The sequence below is a fragment of the Mustela erminea genome, chromosome 15 (assembly GCF_009829155.1).
Source record: "Mustela erminea isolate mMusErm1 chromosome 15, mMusErm1.Pri, whole genome shotgun sequence".
NCBI classification, from domain to species: Eukaryota; Metazoa; Chordata; class Mammalia; order Carnivora; family Mustelidae; genus Mustela; species Mustela erminea.
Genome location: NC_045628.1, coordinates 77,721,692 through 77,746,264, shown reverse-complemented (window position 1 = coordinate 77,746,264; position 24,573 = coordinate 77,721,692). Strand labels below are relative to the sequence as shown.

Sequence of the window (24,573 nt, the reverse complement as noted above, 5' to 3'; positions counted from 1 at the left end):
CTGTATGAATAAGGAAATTAAAATTAACCAGGCTGAAGAATCAATGAAAAAAGAATACAGAAAAATCAACGGAGGGCCCCATATGACACCATCAAACATATCAACGTGTACATTAGGAGAATCCTCAAAGACAACAGGATGGGGGAAAAGAAGCAAGCAGTAAAATAAACAAATCTGAAGGTAAAAATGGCTGCAAACCTCCCAAATTTGATGAAAGGCCTGAATCCACATATCCAAGGAATTCAACAAATTCCAAGCAGAAAAACCTCAAAGAAATCCACCCGTAACAATCAAACTGCCAAAGGACAAAGACAGAAAAACCTTAAAATCAGCAAGAAAGAAACAACTCATCACATACTAGGGATCCACAGTAAGATTAGGAGCTGCTTTTTCAACAGAGGGATGACAGGTTTTAAAGTGCTGAAAAAGAAAAAGTGTATCTTTCAGGAATGAAGAATTAGGACATTCCAAGACAGGCCTCAAGGGGATTCATTACTAGTGGACCTGACCTCCAAGAAAATACTAGGAATCCTTTGGGCGAAGATGGGGAAAAAAAAAAGAAAAAAAAAGGCTAGGGAAATCACTCAAAGCCATATAATGAAATAAAGAACACTGGTAAATACAATAGCCAGTATTACTGTACTTTTTGCTTTTAACTCCCCTTTTCTTTATATAGGATTTAAAAAACACATTAAACAATAAATAGAGATTTGTGTTAAGATGTGCACAACGTACAGATGTAGTCTGTGACAACTATATAAAGGTGGAGGGACAGGGATGTACAGGCACAGAATGTTTGTGTACTCCTGAAACTGAACTGAACTGCTATTCAAACTAAGTTGTTGTAAGTTTAAGACACTAATTCTGACACTAAAGAAAACTAAGAAAAAACTAAGGAGTATACAGAAAAGAAGGGAATCAAAATGGTACATTAAAAGAAATGCAGTAAATACCAAAAAGGCACTACCAGAGAGATTAAAGAACAATAAAAGAATGAAAGAAACCACATAGAAAACAAATACCTAAATGCAGAATTCCTTCCTTATCAGCAATTACTTTTCAATGCAAATGGCTTCAGCTCTCTAACTGGTAGACTGGCAGAACAGATAAAAACATGATCTGGGGTGCCTGAGTGACTCACTTGGTTAAGAGACTGCCTTCGGTGCAGGTCATGATCCTGGAGTCCTGGGATCGAGTCCCACATCAGACTCCCTGCTCTGCAAGGAGTCTGCTTCTCCCTCTGACCCTTCCCCTTTTTGTTAAAGTCTTAACAAAAAACAAAACAAAACAAAAAATCTAACTATAGGATGTCTGCAAATGGTAACTAAAAAAGGGCCAGAGGGAAGAAAGCTATTATCAGACAAAATAGATTTTTAAGTCAAAAAAAGTTATATGTAAACCTGAAACCAACGTTACATTGTGTGTGAAATACACCCAAAAAAACTTAGGACAATTCTGTATTATATACTTGAAAGATCTAAGAAAGTAGATCTTAAATGTTATCAACACACACATACATACATACACACACACACACACACACACGGCAATTATGTGCAGAGTGGGAGGTGGTAACTAATCTTCAGGTGGCAATCATTTTGCAATACACACAGGTATCATTTTTTTTTTTTTAAGATTTTATTTATTTATTTGTCAGAGAGAGAGAGAGTGAGAGCAAGCACAGGCAGACAGAGTGGAAGGCAGAGGCAGAGGGAGAAACAGGCTCCCTGCGGAGCAAGGAGCCCGATGTGGGACTCGATCCCAGGACGCTGGGATCATGACCTGAGCCGAAGGCAGCTGCTTAACCAACTGAGCCACCCAGGCGTCCCACACAGGTATCATATTACCACCTTAAACTTCTATATGTCATATGTTGATATCTCAGTAAAGCTAGGGGGGAGGGGAAGATAAGAGACAAAGAACATTACATACTAATAAAAAAGTTTAATCCATCAAGACAACATAACAAGCACCAACCAACAATTGACAAAACTGAGACAGTTGAAGTTGGTCTAGTGGGAGAATCCTGAACTCACTTCCTTCCATAGACAAAACCAATCTACAGCTAATATGCAACAACTGGGGGGGGGCGGGGGGATGAAAATTAGCTGAACAAATCCTCTACAACAGAGGATAAAAAAGGCCACATCAAGAAGGGAAATAGAGGCAGAGACACTATCTTTCCAAAAACCCCACCCCTGGTATCATGATCCACAATCAGAAGGAGCTGAGAGAGATCTCACAAATACGGAGCTTTCCTTCAAGTACCTGAGCCCTTGGCTCAGCACTGAGCTTTCCTTCAAGCACCTGGCCCTCTGTACCAGAGACACAAACCCTTAAACATCTGATTTGGAAAACCAGTGCGGCTTACATTCAGAAGAAAAACAGGGCTGTAGGAAACAAAGACTCTGCTCTTAGAGAGGTTGTGTGCAGACTCATTCATTCCCAGACCCAGGGCAAAAGCAGCAGATTGAAAAACACCTAAACCATGTGAAGGAGATTTATTTGCAGGCCAGAGGGAGTGGAATGATATATCCATAGTGAAATATGAAAGGAAAAAAACTTTCAACCACGAACTCTATCCAACAAGGTTATCATCTAGAACTCAAGGAGAGGCAAGAGTCTTCCAAACAAGCAATAGCTAAAGGAATTTATTACTAAATGAACCTTACAAGAACTGTTAAAAGGACTTCTTCAAGATGGAGGGTAGGGGAGTAGAAAGGCACTAATTAGTAACAAGAAAACATAGTAAAGTAAAAATCTTACTGGTGTAAGTAAATAAACAATAAAAGTAGTGAAAATGATCACTTACAAAGCTAGTATAAGATTAAAAGAAGTAATAAAAACTAAATAAAACTTCAGTAATTAAACAATACACAAAATAAAAAGATGTAAAATGTGACATCGAAAATATAAAACATAGGGGCGCCTGCGTGGCTCAGTGGGTTAAGCCACTGCCTTCGGCTCGGGTCATGGTCTCAGGGTCCTGGGATCGAGTCCCGATTGGGCTCTCTGCTCAGCGGGGAGCCTGCTTCCTCCTCTCTCTCTCTCTCTGCCAGCCTCTCTGCCTACTTGTGATCTCTCTCCCTCAAATAAATAAATAAAATATAAAAAAATAATAATAATAAAAAATAAAACGGGAGAAGAAGTAAAAATTGCAGCTTTAGAATGCATTCAAAACTAACTTCCCATTACCTTTAAAACAGACTGTTCTATATATGGGCTCTTACAAGTGAGTCTCAGGTAAAAGTGAAGTAAAAACCTACAGTAGGTACACAAAAGATAATGGGAAAGTATTCTAAGCATAACACTTCAGAAAGTCATCAAAACAGGGAAGAGAACAAAAAAACATAGAAAGAAGTGAGGAGGTACAAAACATCCAAAAAACAATTTACAAAATGGCAATAAGTACATACCTACCACTAGTTACTTTAAATATAAATGGCCAAAATTCTCCAACCAAAAGACAGAGTGACTGAAAGAATTAAACACACATACACACAACCTATGTATATGCTGCCGAAAGAAATTTACTTCTGACATAAGACCATACAATGAAAGTGAAGGGATGAAAATATATATACCATACAAATGAAAACTAAAAGGTAGGTGGGATATCAAGCAAAATAGCCTTTAAACACAGGGACCTGATATTACATAAAAATAAAGAAATCAATCCAACAAGAAAATACAACATTCGGAAATATTTATGGACCCAACACAGGAGTACCTAAATATATAAGGCTAATATTAACAAACCTAAAGGGAGAAACTGACAGCAATACGATAGTGAAGGACTTTAATAGTCCATTTACATCAATGGTTATATAACCCAGACCAAAAAAGAAAAAAAAGAAAAAAAAAACAGTAAGGAAATAACAGCCTTAATCAACACATACGATTAGATGAACTTAATAAACACATATAGAACATTCCATCCAAAAGAAGAATAGACAATTTTCTCAAGTATTCATGAAACAGTCTCAAAAACAGATTTTAACCATGCAAGTCTTAATAATTAAAGTAAGAAAACTAAAATCATATCAAGTCTTTTTTTCCAACCATAACAGTGTGACTAAAGAGCAATTATAAGAAGAAAACAAAACCAAAATATCACAAATACATGGAGAAAAAAACAACAAGTTCCTGAACAACCAATGGGTCAATGAAGAAATCGAAAGAAAAAAATTTTAAAAACATACCTTGAAACGAATTAAATTGGAAATATAACACACCAAAATCTATGGGATGGAACAAAAGCAGTTCTAAGAGGTAAGATGACAGCAATACAGGTCTAACTCAAGAAACAAGAAAAATCTCCAATATGCAATCTAACTTTATACCTAAAGTAACTAGAAAAGGAAAAACTAAGGCCAGGCATAGTAGGGGAAAAAAATAATATAAATCATAGCAGAAATAAAATAGAGACAAAAAATTAGAAAATATCAATGAAACGAAGAGTCTCTTTTCCTTGAAAAGATAAAAACAAAAACTGACAATGCTTTAGACTCACTAAGAACAACAGAGACAGAGCTCATACAAATAAAATTTGAAATGAAAAAGAAGTTACAAATGATACCAAAGAAATACAAAGGATCTAAGAGACTATTATCAACAATTATATGCCAACGAATTAGACAATCTAGAAGACATGAATAAATTCCTGGAAACATACAATCTTCCAAGACAGTATCCTGAACAAACAGGAAGTCTAAGAAGACTGACTACTTGTAAGGATACTGAATCAATAATCAAAATCCTCCCAACAAGCAAAAGTCCAGGATCAGATGTACTTCACTGGGAAATTCTACCAAACGTTCAAAGAATATTCAATACCTAGCCTTCTCAAACTCTTCCGAAACTGCCACACCCATCTTTCAAGGCCAGCATTGCTGATATAAGAACCAAATAACAACACACACACACACACACACCCATAAAAAAGAATGAAATCTTGTCATTTGTAACACAAAGACGGACCTTGAGATTATTATGCTAAGTGAAATAAGTCAAACACAGTAAGGCAAATACCACATGCTTTCACTTTTATGTGGAGCTGAGAAAAAAATAAAGCAAAACAAAACAAAACTCACAGACACAGATAACAGACTGGAGACTGCCAGTAGTGGGGGGGGGGGGGGAGATAAAACTAGTGAAGAGGATCAATAAAATAAGTAAGTTATGGAAATGTAATGTTCCTCATGATGACTAAGTCAATAATATTAAACTGCATATCTGAAAGTTGCTGAGAACAGATCTTGAAAGTTCTTAACACAAAAAGAAATTCTTTTGTAATCCTTTATGAAGACAAATAGAAACTACACTTACTGGGATGACTACTTCACAATGAACATCAAATATGATGTTGTATACCTGTACATTACACGCCAATCCTACCTCAATTAAAAAAATAAATTTTAAAAACTGACAAAATTGAAGGGAAAGGGGCAGTTGTACAATAGATGGGTAACTCAATATTCTCATTCAATAATAGATAAAAACCACCAGACAGAAGCTCAAGGAGGTAACAGGACTTCAACAACAGTGTTAACCAAATAAACCTAACAGATATAAACTGAACACTCCACCCAACCACAGAATATACATTCTTCTCAAGTCCAGTCAGAAGATTCTCCAGAATATATTACATTAGACTATAAAGAAGCCTTAATTAATTTTAAAAGGCTGAAATCATACTAAGTATCTTCTCTGACCACACTGTAATAAGACTACAAACTGAAAAAACAAGGAAAACTTAAAAACTCACTAGTATGTGGAAGTTAAACAACATATTCTTAAACAACCAAGAGGTAAAGAAGAAACCAAAGGGAATTAGAAAATACCTTAAGATGAAAGAAAACAAAAACACAATACATGTGTTAACAAATGGGATACAGCAAAAGCAACGCTCAGAGAGTAAAAAAATTAGATCCAGATAAGCCAACATTAACAATGAAGAAAGAGTTTACTGTCCAGCTTAAGAAAGTAGAAAAAGAAGAGCAATCTGACCCACAATGCTAGCAGAAGGAAGGAAATAATAAAAGATTCACATGTAGATAAATGAAACAGAAGTTAAAAGAATAGAGAAAATCAACAAAACCAAACGATTCTTTGGAAAGATCAACACATTTGACAAACCTTTAGCCAGACTAATGAAGATAAAAGAGCAAAGATTCAAATTAATAAAATCAGAAAAGACAGAATATTACTACCAACATGACAGAAACGAAAAGATTTTAAGAAAATATCATGACCAACTACCGTATGCCAACCAATTGCAAAATCCAAACGAAATGGACAAATTCCTAAAAATACAAGCTGCCAATTGACTCAAGAAAAAAAATAAAAAATTGGAAGACTTAAAACAAGTTAGGAGACTGAGTCAGTAACTGAAAACCTCTCCACAAAGAAAAGTCCAGCACCAGATGTCTCCACTAGTGAATTCTATCAAACATTTAAACAAGAATTAACACCTTTCTTAAACTCTTTCAAAAAACTAAAGAAGAAGGAACACTTCCTAATTCATTTTATGAGGCCAGCATTACCCTGACACTGAAGCCAGACTAAGACACTGTAAGGAAAGTGCACACCAATCAATATTCCTTATGAATGGAGATGAAAAAATACTCAACAAAATATTAGCAAACCAAATTCAGCAACACATTCAAAGCCTTCTTAATCATGACCAAGTGGGATTAAAATCCAGAATGTATAAAGAACTTCCACAATTCAAGAAAAAAATGGCAACTAGAGGCGGTGCCTGGGTAGCTCAGGCAGTCAGAGGTCCAACTCTTGATTTTGGCTCAGGTCATAGTCTCAGGGTCATGAGATTGAGCACTCATCAGGCTCACAATGGGCATGGAATATGTTTAAGATCCTCTCTCTCTCTCTTCTCTCCCTCTACCCCTGCCCACTGCTTTCTCTAAATTAAGAAATAAATAAATCTTTAAAAAACAAACAAACAAAAAAATTCTCTCTTCTTTTGTCCCACCCCCTCTCCTCTCTTAATAAAAAAAAAACAAAAACAAAAAGATAACCCAGCTGGCAGATAAGTACGTGAAAAGATGCTTAATATCCTTACTCCTCAGGCAAATGCAAATCAAAATCACAAGGTACTACACTTCAACACCCATCAGGATGGCTAGAATCAAGACAATAAAAATAAAAATAAAAAATAAAATGACAAGTCATGATGAGGATATAGGTAGACTCAGTGGTTCCTCAAAAAGTCAAGTATGGCTTTTTGGCTCAATAATTTCAGTCCTAGGTATATATCCAGAAGATTTGAAACAAGGAAGTCAAAGAGATACACATATGTCAGTGTTCACAGCAGCATTATTTGTGATAGCCAGGAGGTAGAAACAACTCCGAATGCCTATCAAGGGATGAATGGATAAACAAGATATGGAATGATACAATGCAATATTAAGGAATATTATTCAGCCATTTAAAAACATGCAGTATGGGTTCATGCAACAAATGAATGAACCTTGAAAAAAGTATGCTAAGGGGGCATCTGGATGGCTCAGTGGGTTGAAGCCTCTGCCTTCGGCTCAGGTTGTGATTCCAGGGTCCTGGGATGGAGCCCCGCATCAGGCTCTCTGATCAACAGGGAGCCTGCTTCCCTTCCTCTCTCTGCCTGCCTCTCTGCCTACTTCTGATTTCTGTCTGTCAAATAAATAAATAAAATTTAAAAAAAAAAAAAAGTATGCTAAGTGAAAGAAGCCAGACACAAAAGGACAAATATTGTATGCTTCCACTTACATGCCTACCTAAAGTAGGCAAATTTATAGAAGACAGAAAGTAGAGTATAGGATAGTAAGGTTTGGAGAGAGGGAGGAAAGGGGAGTTACCATCAAATGGCTTGAAGTTTCTGTATGGAGTAATGAAAACGTTTTGGAATGAGATGGTGGTGATGGTTACACAACATGATGAACGTAACTAATGTCACCAAAATGTACCCTTAAGGTCAGTTAAAATGACAAATTTTACATTCTATATATTTTACCATATTTTTTAAAAAACCCATAATCAAGGGACAGGAGTATTACACTGGGCTCCCAAGACAAGAGCTAAATACACTTACTTCCTCACTGTTGTTTTCCTGGAGAGCAAATCACTAGTTGAAATAAAAATTTCTTAGGTGAAAAACACAACTGTAGGGTTCAGGTAAGGCCAAGTGTTGCTTATTCAATATCGCAAGCCCAAGACAATAAGTTAGTTCTCGAAGTAAACAACATTTAAATTCCACTGCTCTGATTCGGCAAACCACAACAGCACCAAACAAGGATATGAGAAAAATTTGGAAGGCATCTATTTCTCTAAGAAAAGATCGGCTCAGCAGGGTAAGGAACAAGGGTTGCCCAGCTGCCGAAATAACAAAAGTTTGAATGATACCCAACATTTATGTGTGGCACATCTCAAAAACTGAATTACAATTAACACAGATTTATATATTTTAAGCACAGCTAGAATACAAATTTCAGAATGCAGGAAGGAAACAAGGCCATTAATGTCACAACTGGAGTTTGGGGCACGTTACAAAGAGGAAAGATAAGCGCTGGTAGGAGAGACCCTTCAGACACCCAGGACACAAGGAGCCGCGCAGGAGCAGAACTGTCACAGGGGTATGGGACGAGCAGCGAATCGGGAGAGCATGAGAGCAGAGGTTCCACTGCCACTTTACAAGCCCTACGACCTTAGCAAGTCAATCTGTCAGTCTCCATTTCCTTGCCTTCTCATACAGATAAACATCTACTCTCCCTGCCTCATGGGGTTGTCATGGAAATCACATAATCAAATAATGAATGTGAAACTTCTCTATAGCATTAAAGCACCATGTAAAGGAATGATGAAAGCATTAGTCACTGAGGTTTTCCTAAGTGGTTGTTTTACCAAACTGGGCAACAGGATGGAAAATTCCAATAGAGGACAGTACTTTAAGTGCACTTTGTTTTGATAGCTACTGTGTAGGTAGAAGGCAAGTATGCCAATCCTCAATCTACTCAAAAATCTAGAGTTAGTGTCCTACAGACATTTGTTAAAAATATCAGAATAAGTATCAAATCCCTTCTGTGAGCCTTGTACAAAACTTTAATAAATATTGTATGCTCGCAATCTGAAAGCAATGCAAACCGTAAAGGGGGCACATAAAATAAAAACACAGGAGTTATTATTTACCACTCCTTCCCTTTACATTCCTTTCCCCAGGAACAACCACTGTTAAAAGCTGGGTTTTAGTTTTCATGGTGATTATTATCACTTTAATATACGCCTCAGCAAAAAGCTTTTAAATCTGCTACTCAAGATGGGAAAACTGGCGTGAGGACACGCACATGCGTGCACATAGACAACCTCCAAACTCCACTTCCCCATCACCTTTTAATTTTTATTGTGTATTATTGGATACAACATTGCTCTAAGGCTTCTAGTAATTCTACATTTAAATTGTAGCTAGGTTTGCCAATTTCATATAGTACTTAAGAAATTCCTGACATGAAGCAAAAGAGAATTAACACGTGTACCTTTCCTTCTACCTCTCATTTCTTCTACCTCCCAATTAATTCTTTATGTACTCAGGGACTGTAACACTTAAATATTCATTTCTATAATTACAACTAAATCTGTCATGATTTATTCAAAAAACAATAACTAGAAAGAGAGATTACTCAAAGAATAGCTAATGCATGCAAAGGAGCTTGCCTTGTAGAGGGGGGACATGTTGAATAACTTAAGACATAAAATTTTAGTCACGCATGCTAAAAATTTTATAGGTAACTAGCAAAAAATAAAAAAATGCCATCACTCCACCAAAAAGCTGTTCAGGAGAGCAGAATTTAAAAAAAAAAAAAAAGAAGAGGAGGAGGGAGGGAGGGAGGAAAGGAGGAGGAAAAAAAGGAAGGAAGGAGAAAAAAAGGAAAGGAACAGAAATGTGACCCTACTCATTACACTACTGCCACTCGAAGGAAAATCGGTCAAGTTTCTTGTTTTCTTTCAAGCTCTCAGTGTTCATCAAGTGTCTGGGAATCCTTGGTTAGTTGTTCAGATTTGTGAATGAAAGACGATTAGCAAAAGTACCTGGCACAGCCTTCCCGTGCACCTGTCCAGGGAGCAGTGGCTTCAAGTTCTAGAGAGGCAGCTGAGTGTGAGCAGCAGGCCGGCCCTGCTCCCTGCCCCCCACTCCTGGGGAAACCCAAACTACCATAGGCCCTCTATGCGCTCTCCAATGTCGAGGCCCAGGACTCTCTCAGCTCTCTTCAGAGAAAAGGTGACCCACTTCCCCCAAGGACCACATCTCTGGCTTCCTCCTAAAGGTAAAAACCTGGCATGCCAGCTACTCTGAACAGAAGACAGGAGGCTCTGCTGAACCTGCTCCTGTGAACCAACTTCTTGAACTGATTACCATGGTGACCGCATCACAGGCACACTCTGACAGCAGCTATGGGTTCCAAATGCAACCTTCCATGAGGCTCTCCTGAGAACACACATCCCACAGTTCTTTATCAGTTCTGCTCTTTCCTGCCCTGACTCCTCCCACTCACTGCTGTCTCTTGAACCCTTTCTACTACTCTTCACTCCTCCATGAATTCCTCAAAAATATCTGGTCCATTGTTATCCTCCAGATCTGTTACAGTTTCATAAACTGAACACAATACACACACCACACTCACATCTCTCCGTCAGTTCCACAGAAATTGGATGTGCTGGAGCTTAGACTGGCCTCTGGCTCCTTCTAACATATTTCTTAGAAAATAAGAGTTTTTAGTTTAACAAGTATATTACTTCAAAGTGGTCAAGTCTCCCCAGAATATACATATTGTATAATTCATTACACAATGATTATGAAAAGCTTTGCTAATAAACATTATAAAAGGAATATCTCTGATGCTAAATCAACCTCATCAGAAACTCTCCATCCATATTTTTTTTTTAAAGATTTTATTTTTATTTATTTGACAGAGGGAGATCACAAGTAGACAGAGAGGCAGGCAGAGAGAGAGAGAGAGGGAAGCAGGCCCTCTGCTGAGCAGAGAGCCCGATGCGGGACTCGATCCCAGGACCCCGAGATCATGACCTGAGCCGAAGGCAGCGGCTTAACCCACTGAGCCACCCAGGCGCCCCAACTCTCCATCCATATTAAAGCTGTTTCATTCAGACCACTATTCCAAGCAAAAATCCCCATAATATTTTCCTAAATATTACATACAGAAATGTAAAAGAAACGTACAGATTATCAATTTCAGAAAAATTTTTCATTTTATTCCGATTTATTTAAAAATGCTTTTATGAGTCATACTTTTATGGTATATGTCCCCACACTACAAATGAAAAAGGACTCAAGAAACTCTCTTTACAGGGTCACTAAAGGTCTGCAAGTTAGAATGTGGAGAGAGGCAACACACAGCAAAGTGTTTTGATCAAAGCAATTCAATTTCTAAAATTTCTACCACATTTTGTTTGCCATCTAGACTCGTCTTCTGTTCTATTCTAAAAACTGACACAGAAGAAGGGGAGATCAGGTGTCCCCATTCAATCGGGGGAGCTTGGGAATTAGAGGTCAATGAATCCAAGGTGACAACACATTTATCCACATGCCCAACATACAGGGTACTTTCTCCCAAACCTAGAGTTACCTTTATCCTGGTCCCCTCACGTCTACTACAAAAAAAAATTAAATAAAAAATAATAATACTCTCAGAGTTACTTCCTTTTGAACAACAAAGGGTTATCCAAGGAAGTCTTGTGGACCTGAAACAAATGAGAGTTCTAGATGCCTTTAGAGAAGAACTTAAACACATTTATTAATTATGCCTAGAGATATGATTTCATCATTCTACAAGCTGGATGTTGTAATAAATAAGACTTGCAAAAATCACTTTTATAAGGGAGAGAAAAGGTCAACAATCAGTGATATATTATGTGGGCACATCAGCAAACAGACAAATCAGCTGTCAATATTATAAAAATAGAAATGTTATTATCCCAAGCCACAGTACCCACTGACGCCATCAAAAATGAATTTTAAAGTGCTATACATAGGGAAACACCTACATGAAAGTAAAGATGACATGCTCTGACAAACTATGCTCTAGGTCACAAAATAACTAGAGATGAACCCAACACTAATGTTAAAGATACCTATGGCTGGGTTGCGTGGGGAGGTGTGGGGGGAAGGTGGGATACCTATGAGCAATTTGAATATGAATAAAAACACATCATAAAATGAAAACATTTACAATTTACACTTTATCTCAAATCTCTATATGTAACAAAATTTATTAAATGTAAGTAACCCTTTCCTATACCATCTGAATCTCTAAACATTTACATTCTACTCAAACGCTTAGTGTTAAATGTTATCTTATGAGATCTGCTATTTTATGTATAGGCATATACACAGAAACACAGAAACATTTACTGCCAGAAGCAGGCTTGTGAAGGAGGAGAGCACCAAGGAAAACTGCTTTTCTTCACTACCACACTGGATAAGAAGAGCCCACCCTGAACCACAGAAACTGTTTTCATAGGGCTCGTTCTGCCTAGACTTTGGGAACCAACAGTTCCGCCTTCACCACATCCTACCCACTGGAGGCCTCCGCTGTCCCTGAGTTATGACTGTTTCCCCAGCACAGGCCAGCTGGGAGAAAGCAGTGTCAGGAAAGGGGTCCTTTCCCAGGCCCCACTGCTCGCAGGACTCTGAGATATTCCTGCTGAGACAAAAAGATTACTTTAAGCAAAACCTGAGTTTCCATCACACTGCTGAGGATGGCAGAGTTGGGGTGACCTAAGTCCAAGTTTTACAAATAACTAGAACAAAACAGATCTTAATAAAAACCCTTTAGGTAATTTAATAAAGTGAAATTCTCCAATGGAGAGAATAAGATAGAAAAATAATCTAGGTTGGTTTGTAGACCGAACTCAAACGAGAGAATACAGAATTTTCTGACTTCTAAGTTTATATAAGGCACTACTAGAACAAAACAATGTATGGAATACATATGGTCCAGAACCTCAGGGAATACACGATATCCAAGAGGAGAGCCTAAATCAAACACATTAAAGAGTTAAACCATGCCTGGGGCGCCTGGGTGGCTCAGTGGGTTGGGCCGCTGCCTTCGGCTCGGGTCATGATCTCAGGGTCCTAGGATCGAGTCCCGCATGGGGCTCTCTGCTCAGCGGGGAGCCTGCTTCCCTCTCTCTCTCTCTCTCTCTCTCTGCCTGCCTCTCCATCTACTTGTGATTTCTCTCTGTCAAATAAATAAATAAAATCTTTAAAAAAAAAAAAAAAGAAAGTTAAGGGTGCCTGGGTGGCTTAGCATGACCTGAAGATCATGATCCCAGGGTCCTAGGAGGAAGTCCTGCGTCAGGCTCCCTGCTCACAGGGGAGTCTGCTTCTCCCTCTGTCCCTCCCCCTCACTCCCACTCTCCCACATGCATGCTCTCTCCTAAATAAACAAAATCTTAAAAAAAAAAAAAAAAGTTAAATCATACAATATTTAAATAATGAAATGATACCCGGGATTTGCCTCAAAACAATCTGGAAAGGTTTAAGGAAGGTAGAAACAAGGAAGACCCAAGGTTGGCCAAGAGATGCTTTCTGCTGTAGCTAGTTGATAGGAGTAGGACAGCATACAATACGATTTTGTTTCCCTTAATATCTGTTTAAGTTTTTGTATAATAAAGATTAGGTTGGCTAAAACAAAATGCAACACATGATTAACTGCCCAACAAGTGAGAGAGATGACGACTCCATTCGTTCAGAAAAAGACAGCCACTCACCTCACATAAAACAATCACAAGGAAGGCATTAACCACACAAGGTAAGAATTAAACCTGTCAGACTGAAACTCCTTGAGGACAAGCCACTGGGAATGCCTCACTGCGCTGGACGGAAATTGCTCCCTTGAACGTAGGCAGGACCTGTGACTTGCCTCGAACGGAATACAACAAAGTTGAGGGAACATCACTCCTGTGACTGGATTACACTACAGAAGACTCCACATTGCTCCAGGCCAGCTCTTTGATTCACTGACTGGCGTGGAAGCACCAAGCTGCCGAGCTGTGAGAGGGCGTGTGGAGAGGGCTATCTGGTGGGCAGGGCCACATGGTACAAAGGCCCAGAGGGCGACATACTGCAGGCAGTCCCTCAGCGCTGAGGGCGGCCTGCAAAAGCCAGGGCCCTCGGTTGGCCTTACAACAAACTCCACAACAGCCTAAGTCCTAAGTGAGCCTGGAAAACGGACCCACTGCCAGGTGAGACTCCAGATGAGAACTAAGCTCTGGCCAAACCACTCAATGCAGCCTTCCAGAGGGCACAGCTAACCCACAGAAGCTCTTATTTTGTGTGTTGGCTTCCGTTGCTAAATTTATGGTAATCTGTTACATAGTATAGCAAAATACAATCATCCATTTACCTATAAACTTTTCCCTCATATTTTCAGTTTGAAGACCTCACATTTGCCATGTTTCATGTAACATTTGCCTCTTTAGCTGTGCTACTATCACTTCTTTTGTGTTTAAAGAAATAGTAATTCTAGAACTCTAGGACATGACTGAGAAATCCACGTTAACCCTCTAAGAGGAGGACCACATGTCCCGGTTTGCCTGAGACACTGTGTGTCAGCTGTCAGGGCATAATTAAGAGCACACCTTTTCACTCCTTAAGTGCTCCAGTTTAGACAATAAATGGTCACCTAGTCTTATAATCACATTCCGCATATTACCCATTATCATTCCAGGCAGGTTTACCTTAATCTTTTCTTTTCAGTTTGCTCTTACTGCACATACTTCACATTTCTAAATCATTACAGTAACATGTTGCTGGACTTTTCCCTGATTGATGATTTCTTCAGCGAAGTTTAGCATACAGATCAAAATATAATACTTAAGATGCAGACACACTTAACAGAGCCTTACTTTACATTTGAATGGAGTATGATTAGTTTCTCTAATGCTGATATACCCTATATTCCTAAAACTATGGTAGTTTCCCATAGTTTATGCTACATACTTGAATAAAATGTCTTCGAAAAGTCACTCCTATATAAATTAGTAATACCTAAAATCTCTTTAGAAAGACAGAGCTGTCCCGCAGCAAGTTCACACATACAAGTCCCAACTTAAATGATCTTATATAGGCAGAATATAAATAAATGCAGGTGAAGTCATACATAAGGCACTGCCTATACTGATTCATATATTTACCTTAAAAATATTTTCTTATATGACTTACGAGCACTAAGTACTTACTATGTATAGGAGATATGAAGTCGCTTTATCCCTACAGAAAAGCAAACTGAGGTTCCACTTTTGTTGTTCACAAAAATAATAAATAAGTGATACTGAAAAAACATTCTAGGGGTGCCTGGGTGGCTCAGTGGGTTAAGCCGCTGCCTTTGGCTCAGGTCATGATCTCAGGGTCCTGGGATCGAGTCCCGCATCGGGCTCTCTGCTCAGCTGGGAGCCTGCTTCCTCCTCCCTCTCTCTCTCTGCCTGCCTCTCCATCTACTTGTGATTTCTCTCTGTCAAATAAATAAATAAAATCTTTAAAAAAATAATAAAAATAAAAATAAATGAAGAAAAATTCTAACTTCCTTGAACCTCAAAGAGGTTCCTTTTATTATCCTTTATTATCCTTTAATAAATTAAATAAAGTAAAATACAAATTAAAGTTTAATTCCTACATGTAAAATATGTCACTAGTGTATTAACATTAAAAATTATAATATGGATCTCCCTGATATGAGGAAGTGGAGATGCAATGTGGGGGTTGGGGGATAGGAAAAGAAAAAATGAAAGAAGGTGGGATTGGGAGGGAGACAAACCATAAAAGACTCAATCTCAAAAAACAGACTGAGAGTTGCTGGGGGGAGGGGGGACGGGAGAGGGTGGTGGGGATATGGACATTGGGGAGGGTATGTGCTACGATGAGTGCTGTGAAACGTGTAAGCCTGACGATTCACCGACCTGTACCCCTGGGGATAAAAATACACTATATGTTTATTAAAAATTAATTGATTGATTAATAAAAAATTATAATATGAAACTTAGGCAAAAAGCTACTCACAAAGCCCATTTAAAGTCTCTCATCTAGGTCAACTAATCTTTGACAAAGCAGGAAAGATTATCCAGTAGAAAAAAGACAGTTTCTTCAGCAAGTGGTGCTGGGAAAACTGGACAGCCACATGCAGAAGAATGCAACTGGACCACCTCCTTACACCATACACAAAAATAAATTCAAAATGGATGAAAGACCTTAATGTGAGACAGGAAACCATCAAAATCCTAGAGGGGAATCCAGGCAGCAATTCTCTGAGCTCGGCCATAGGACCTTCTTAACTAGAAACATCATCACAGAAAAGAGAAACTAAAGCAAAAATGAACTATTGGGACTTCAAGAGAAAAAGCTTCTGCACAGTGAAAAAAACAGTAACAAAACTAAAAGGCAGCCTACAGAACGGAAGAAGATATTTGCAAGTGACATATATAATACACGCTTCGTATCCAAAACTTATAAAGAACTCATCAATGGGCAGAAGACATGAATAGACACTTTTCCAAAGTGCCTTTTCCAAAGACATCCACATGGCTAACAGACACATGAGAAGATGCTCAACATCACTCGTCATCAGAGAAACACAAATCAAAACCATGATGAGATACCACCTCGTACCTGCAGAATGGCTAAAATTAACAACACAAGAAAGAACAGGGGTTAGTGAGAATACAGAGCATGGGGAACCCTCCTGCACTGTCAGTGGAAATGCAAACTGGAGCAGCCACTCTGGAAAACAGTATGGAGGTTCCTCAAAAAGTTAAAAATAGAGCTACCTCATGACGTAACAATTGCACTACTAGGTATTTACCCAAAGAATACAAAAAAATAGATTCGAAGGGGGCACATGCACCCCAATGTTTATAGCAGTATTAGCAACGATAGTCAAACTACAGAAAGAGCACAAATGTTCAACAACTGATGAATGGATAAAGAGGAAGTGATACATATACACAATAGAATATTACTCAGCCATGGAAAAGAATGAAGTCTTGCCATTTGCAATGACATGGATATAGCTAGAGTATCTAATGCTAAGCGAAGTAAGTCAGAGAAGACAAACACTATGATTTTACTCATACACAAAAAAAGATGTGAACATATGGGGGTGAAACTAACCCCATTAAAAGAGACTTTTTAATGATAGAGTTTCAAACTGAGGGTTGCTGGACGGATCTGGGTGGGGGATGGGCTAGATGGGGGGATGGGTATTAAAGAGAACACTTGTTATGATGAGCATTGGGTATTCTATGTAAGTGATGAACCACTGAATTCTACTCCTGAAACCAATATTGCACTGTATATTAACCAGAATTTAAATAAAAATTTGAAAGAGAGGCGCCTTCGTGTCTCAGCTGGCTAAGCGTCTGCCTTTGGCTCAGGTCATGACCCTGAGGTCCTGGGATCGAGCCCCACATTAGGCTCCCTGCTCCGCAGGAAGCCTGCTTCTCCCTCTCTTCCGCCCCTCACCCTCACATCCCCCCAATCATGCTCTCTTTCTCCCTCTCTCTCAGACACACATGCTCTCTCTCTCAAATAAATAAATTCTTTTAAAAAATTAATTTTGAAAAGAAAACATAAATAAAGTTTCTCATCGAATACAATTCTAATCTCAGAAATAGTTTATTTAATATACCCATTATGTTTTGGGTATGGCACAGGAGGGAAGAAGTAGAAAAAGGCATGGAGAAAAAGCAGAAAAAGTCCCTGGAGAAAGAGAATGGTAGGTAGTCACTGGAAGAGAACAGGAAGGAGGGTGACTTCAAAAGTGCTGAAAATGTTTCTTAATACTGGTGCTGATTATGTGGGTATATCTAGTCTGAAACTTCATTGAGGTTTAGGCTTATACATTAAACAAATCCATATAATTATGAAAACACAGAAAGTCAATAGTTTTAGAATGCAAAATCTTAAGATCCACATCAACAAGGAATGTTGTTAATCAAATGAGTAGTATTCAGAGTAATTTGTAGTGCCCACTATGACCCTATAAGCAATATTCGAGATGAAAACATTAGCGTAATAATAATAGATACCATTTATTAAGTATCTGTGAAAGGCCAGAGCCTATGCTAGGTACCTTTATATATATTACCTGTTTTATCTTCAGAACAACTCTTTTAGATATTATCCGAATTTTATAGATAAGAAAACTGAAGTTAGCACTTTGAATCCTAAAATACTGGAAATTTGATTAATGCTACTTTTTCTTCATGTGTAAATAAAACAATATCTAGATATAATAGGTTTCATCTTAAAAGTTTGTAACATGAAATTTAAAATTTTTTTAATTGTGAAACATTTATCTGTTCTAACGAGATCAGCAGGTTTCACAACTATTTCCATCCACTGACAGTGACTATACAGCCAAAACAACACACTAAAACTAGCTTACTAATGAACTTCAGAAACACCATACAAGAATATTTCTAAAACCTTCCGTAGCTCTTCCAATTAAAATTGCAGAAATGAAAATTCAAAGAAAAAAGGCACTCTAATGTTAAATTTGATTTGAAAATATCAATGTGAACCAACTGGAAAAAATTTTCCTTGCTATAGGTCCACTAAAACAAAAGAACCTCAAAACCATGACACGCCATACCAATAAGCACGCCTAGAATCCATACCTTCACTTCTAAATACCAATCTCCATTAAAAGGAATCAAGGCACTTAGAAAAGTCTGTCTGCAGGGCTAGAGAAAGGAAAGTACGAGATGAACCTAAAATATTTTATGCCAGGATATTAGTTAAGTGTTCAAAGAATGATAAAAACATGACAAAAGGAAAGAAAGGCTGGTTTAATGTCCACTGGCCATGTTGGGGGCAATTCATGCATCAAAATTAACAACAGATCACAACATATTGAACAAAATAGAAGTCCAGAGTGCTATAAATAAACACAGAGAAGGAAGGAAGTCTCTTTGTGGCAGAATACCAAATAATACCTAAAGAAAAAAATGACCATCCTAAAACTAGCCAGTGAAATGTGATGATGTGAGAAGCAGTATGCATACTTAGTATCAAAAGTATCTCCCCCCAAATTAATTATAAAGTAAACAGAGTAACTTGATGATGAAGGGGAAACCACAACCAAATGATCAAAGCTACCATCACCAATGTTCAAACAAATCATGATCATAGGCCCCCTGAACAGGACATACCATGTCTGTGGTATTCCTGTTAAAAATGCAGAAACCGAATCTAATCACAAAGAATCATCAGCCAAACCCAGAGTAAGGAACAGTATACAAACTATTTGGCTGATACTGCTCCAAAGTGTCAAGGTCAACTAAGACCAAAAAACGCTGAGGAACAGTTATTAAAGGACACTTTAAAAAAAAAAAAAAAAAGAAGAAGCAGCTAAGTAAATACACTACGATAATCTTTAATTTAATATTAAACATTATTAGGTCAACTGTCTAAATTTAAAAATGCATTACAGATAAAAGTATTAATTTTCTAAATTATACCGTGTTTATGAATGAGAACATCCCTGTTCTTCGGAAATGCATGCTGAAGAACCTAAGAGTAAAGTGACACAATTCTCCAGTTTATCCTTAAATGCTTCAGATAAAATCGTGTGTATATATGCCAAGCAAATTCAGCAAAAGGTAAACAATCAGTGACCCTGAGTAAAGGCTATTTGAGAATTCCTTGTACTACTCCTGCAACTCTTCCGTATATCAACAAGTCATGGCAGCAGCCAGTGAGGGGCTCTCACTGGCCAAATCCAGGATAATTTAAGCACCAAAAAGAATAACTATAAATATTAAACCAACTGTAACTGATTATAAAACATGCAAAAATCCATCATGATACTCGAAAGACAGTAAAAGAATGAGAAATGAGAAAACTCATTTGTAGCATTGGTGGGGAGTGACAAACTAATTCCTTATCCTAAATACTAATCACCGAAGACATAAACACTTACTCTGCCTTTATAGGAAGAGGTATACTTCAACTCCAGATAATGAAAGAAAATTCTTTATAGAGAAATGCCTGCGAATAAGCATGGAAGGAGTGAAAGAAAAACACCATTTTGCAAAACTCAAAGAAATATTTCAACTTGCCCTCATCATCAGTGGATGCACAGGGTATCAACAAAGTGCCAAATACCTCAGATTACTTGGTAACTGCAAAGTGAAATATTCCACTTACAATGAAGAGATCTGACAGTTTCTACTTTAATCACAGTATCAAATTCAGCATCACTTACAGATACTGTTCCACATTACATGCCGCAACATGAGGTACATAACATTACTCATGAAGCAACCTTGTCAAAGAATGTTTAACCTAAGTCTAATCAAGCCTTGTGACCTAATTTGAACTTTATAGAAATACAAGAGAATACATTACAAGAAAAATAAAATACAAGAAGAATAAATTAAGAGATATCACAAAGGAATGTTCAGACAAATTCAGACAGGGTATTAAATGAGACAATCCGTCCTGTCGGTTGGAAAATTCAGTGTTACTGAGGGGGAAAAAAAAAAGAAAGAACTTAAGGGACGGTTCTAGGTTTAAAAAGACTGTGGAGACAAAGGCAGTGCATAAACCTTGACTGGACTGTTGTTCAAAAAACTCACAAGACCACAGGAGACATTTTTTAAACAACTGGGATGACTAGAATATGGTCTAAATATTAGGCAATATTGGAAAATTGCCATTACTTTTCTTGGGTGACAAAATGGGAGTTGTCAGGTAGAAATATGTCATTATTTTTAGACGATCCTTCAAGGTCTGCCTACTGAATCATTCCTTAGAATTCAATCCCTTCATCAAAAAGGCCTATAATTTTTTTAAAAAGATTTTATTTATTTACTTGAGAGACAGCATGAGAGGGGAGAGAGTCAGAGGGAGAAGCAGGCTCCCTGCTGAGCAGGAAACCCAATATGGGACTCAGTCCCAGGACTCCAGCATCATGACCTGAGCTGAAAGCAGTCGCTTAACCAACTGAGCCATTCCAGGTGCCCCAAGGTCTATAATTTTAAATCTAAAGGTTAAATTTTTTCATTAGAGTCTATCTAAGTACTACAGTAAGTTTAATTCAAGACTACAAAGAAAAGGCTCTCAGTCTGCAGGGAGAGGAAGGTACTATGCTGTGTCAAGGGTTCCCAGTCACTGATTAGCCCTGACATCAAGTCACACTGCCACTGTGCTGATTGGACTTTCCCCAGTGTTTTCCCTTCCCCTTTCCACCCACTCTGAAACGGCCCTCAACTGTGAGTGGGGATTTTTACCTGCAGTAAGAAGGTAACGTGTAGACAAGTCAAGAGAGGTACCACATTATTAAAACTTGCTTTTGCTAATACAGGGAACTCATAATTTGTGATTATAAGCCGAGACCGCCAGGAAAATGCAGGGTGCCTAGCACACACCTAAGAGCCGAAGGGAACTAACACTTACTGAACTGGCCACCTAACATACATGATCTTATTTACTCCTCCCAATAACCCGAAAGCAGTGTTTGGAGACAAGCAGCTCAGTATGATCCTTACAAAGACAGCAACAGTGCCAACGTCAGAGCTGCTGAAGCGATTAAATGAGTTAATATGTGTACAGGTCTTAGAATAATGTCAAGCTTCAAGTGAGGTAACTAATGGTTATATATATTATTTTGGGCCCATTTTCTAGATGAACTCAAGAGTTTAAGGTCATGGGCCCATGGCTGTAACCAAAATGGAAGAGAGGAAACCTGAACACAAGTCTATGTCAAACACAGAGATCCCACTCATTATACCTACTTCCTTTTCTTTCCAATTGTCAGGTTCTCCTCAGATAACTGTAACAGCGATAGGTATCTTCCCATGAGTTTCCTTCCTGAAGAATGAAAGGCAGCAAAAGACATGAAATTCTCAGGCATACTTTTCTCCATGCAGCAACAGCAGCCCCTGTGAATGAACTCTATGCCATAATGTTGTGAACTGTGGTAATAACTGGCACTAAAACACACCCTGTGCATTTGGCTGAGGAACTGAACTGACACACTGTTTCTGAGAAAATGAATAAGGAACTCCAATCAAATGACTTCAAAAAAGAATCTTTGGAAACCAATCTGTTAGCTGAAGACTTCCTGCATAACCATCCCAACCCCCTCTCCCCCCGGCCCCACCCATGTTTGTTATTCCGGTTTGGTGGCTTTTCAGAAGGAAGGGCAAATTAATAATAATGTAAACTAGCTCTCACATAGCTTCAATCTAAATTACTATGTTGAAGGAGTTCATTTAGAATCTGCTCATCACTGTGAATATCTCGATCCCAGATTTAGTTCCCCTGCAGTACCTGTAGCCATAAAGGGGTAGTTGTCCTAAGGTCCCTTTTAACTCCAAAACTCTAATAAAAACCAAAATCTGTTGTCAGTAGAGAAGACAAGAAACAAAAATACGTCTATCTTGGGCTCCAAGAGGTAACAGAAGAGAAGAAGACAGGAGCAATGAATTTAAAAATGTCTAATTTGAGAGCACTAGCAATAATAATTAATCCAATTATCCACAACCCAGTTAAAAGGCTATGCAATCATAAAAATTTGTTTGAAAAATCGTATTTGCTATGTATGGAAAAGGCCAGGAGAACACACAAACATGTTATCAATTCCTAGTAATTAATTAATGGGTTATAGGTACTTTTAGTTTCTTTACACGTTCCTGTTCACACAAACATATCTTTCATAATCAGTAAAACAATAAAATTTCTTATTAAATATCCATGTAATTAGTGAAAATATTGCATAGCTGTGGAAGACTGAGGGGGTGAGAAGTAGGGGACTGAGCAGTTGCAAAGAGAGGGGGAAATCAAGCAGTTGGTTAATCACTTCCAGAAGATGTCGCCAATTATGAGATTAATGCAAAATTGGAGCTGTAGAGCTCCAATGCTCGCTTGTAAGTAAACTTAGAGGTACTTAAACTAGTTATTTTGAAGGATACCTAAACAGGGCAATTGCTATTCCCTTTTAAAAAGTACAATTCTTTAAGTCCGTACCTTATTCCTGAAAGGACTTCAGATGGCACCACCCCTTGAACCCATCTCTTATGGGTGGAACTGTGTTCCCCAAAAAGTCATTGAAGTCTGACCTCCCAAGAGCCCAGGCTGTGACCTAATTTAGAAATAGAGTCTTTGCAGAAGTCATCAAGTTAAAATGAAGTTATTAAGGTAAGCCTTAATCCAATATGACTGGTGTTCTTTCAAAAAGGAGAACTGTACACACGGACACATGCAGAGGGAAAACAATGGGAAGGGACACAGAGAAGAGAGCCATCTATAAACTAAGGAACACCTGACACTGTCAGAAGCTAGGAGAGAGACCTGTAGCAGAGTCTTCTCTAGCACGTTCAGAGAAGGTATAACCCTGCTGACACCCTGATCCAATTTCTGGCCCTCAGAACTGTAAGACAATACATTTTCCTTGTTCCAAGCACTGTCTCTGGTACTTGTTACAAAGACTTATGCAACAAATACCACATCTTATAAACTCCACACAGCTAGACACTCTCACGTCCACAACCTTTTTAAGGAGCTAACATGGAACAAATTTATTTGCAGAATACAGTGAAACTAACCTACAGGCACAATATACAACTCATGAAAAGAATTCACATTCTCATTTCATTTTAGTTTGCATCGAATTTTCTCCTAAATGCCTTCTGTGAGAATGTTTGTAATATTTAACTATAATAATATATTCTCAGCTGAGACAAAGCAATCCTGAATTAATCTAATCATTCTGAGTTACAAAGTTGACACGGTATAACTGAAATGTCAAAATAAAAAAAAGCAATACTTTCCACTGAAAGGCAGAGGCACTCAACATAAGCCAGAACTGAAGGATATATAGGTCATAAACACAAAGAGACCCACAAACAAACACTGAAAGTCAAAGAAAAGGAGAAAATCTTGAAAGCAGCAAGGGAAAAAGGAGCTGTCACACTGGCCCACCAATAGGATTAACAGCTGACTTCTCAGCAGAAACAATGGCAAGGAGAAGGCAGTGGGGTAACATACACAAAGTGCTCTAAAAGACTATCAACCAAGAATACTAAATCTAACGAATCTTTCAAACTGTGCAATAAAGACCTTCTTAGACCAAAAGAAAAGAAAAGAAGAAAGAGAGAAAAGAAGAAAACCTGACAATTTTTTCGAGCAGCCACACGTATAAGAAAAACTAAAGGAGGTTGTTTAGGCTAAAATTAAGTGACCTCAGACAGGAATTCAAGCCCACATGAACAAAAAAGAAAAAAAAAGAGGACCTGTAATGATAACTGTTTCACTACAAAGGTCACTATAAACACACTGTTTTCCTCCTGTTCTCTCTTAACTGACTTAAGAAGCATTTACAAAAGATTATGTATATATAAAATACTGCTGGAACTATAATATATATTAATGTAATACACATGTAACATATGTATCAATAATGGGCAATGGGCTTAAGAAACAGAAATGGTGAAGTACTAATTATAACCATGTACTGAGGTGTTTATAACATTAACAGATGAAATATGTACAAGAATGATGCCACA

At 38.0% G+C, this 24,573-nt stretch overlaps 2 protein-coding genes across 6 annotated transcripts in view; both read right to left on the bottom strand.

The window, feature by feature from the left end:
• The window catches only part of LOC116574510 (ral guanine nucleotide dissociation stimulator-like), a 492,075-nt gene that overhangs the window by 314,063 nt on the left and 153,439 nt on the right, over positions 1-24,573 (bottom strand). The gene's annotated exons all lie outside the window — the stretch shown is intronic.
• LOC116574516 (ubiquitin carboxyl-terminal hydrolase 12) overlaps positions 1-24,573 on the bottom strand; it is a 102,728-nt gene that overhangs the window by 58,973 nt on the left and 19,182 nt on the right. The window contains exon 1 of one of the 4 annotated variants that reach the window (XM_032315298.1): positions 10,078-10,583. The exons of 2 other annotated variants lie outside the window; for them this stretch is intronic. The gene's annotated coding sequence lies outside the window, so the exon portion shown is untranslated. Of the gene's footprint in view, positions 1-10,077; positions 10,584-24,573 lie in introns of those variants that run through there. One more of the 4 variants, XM_032315296.1, reaches the window with a different exon arrangement.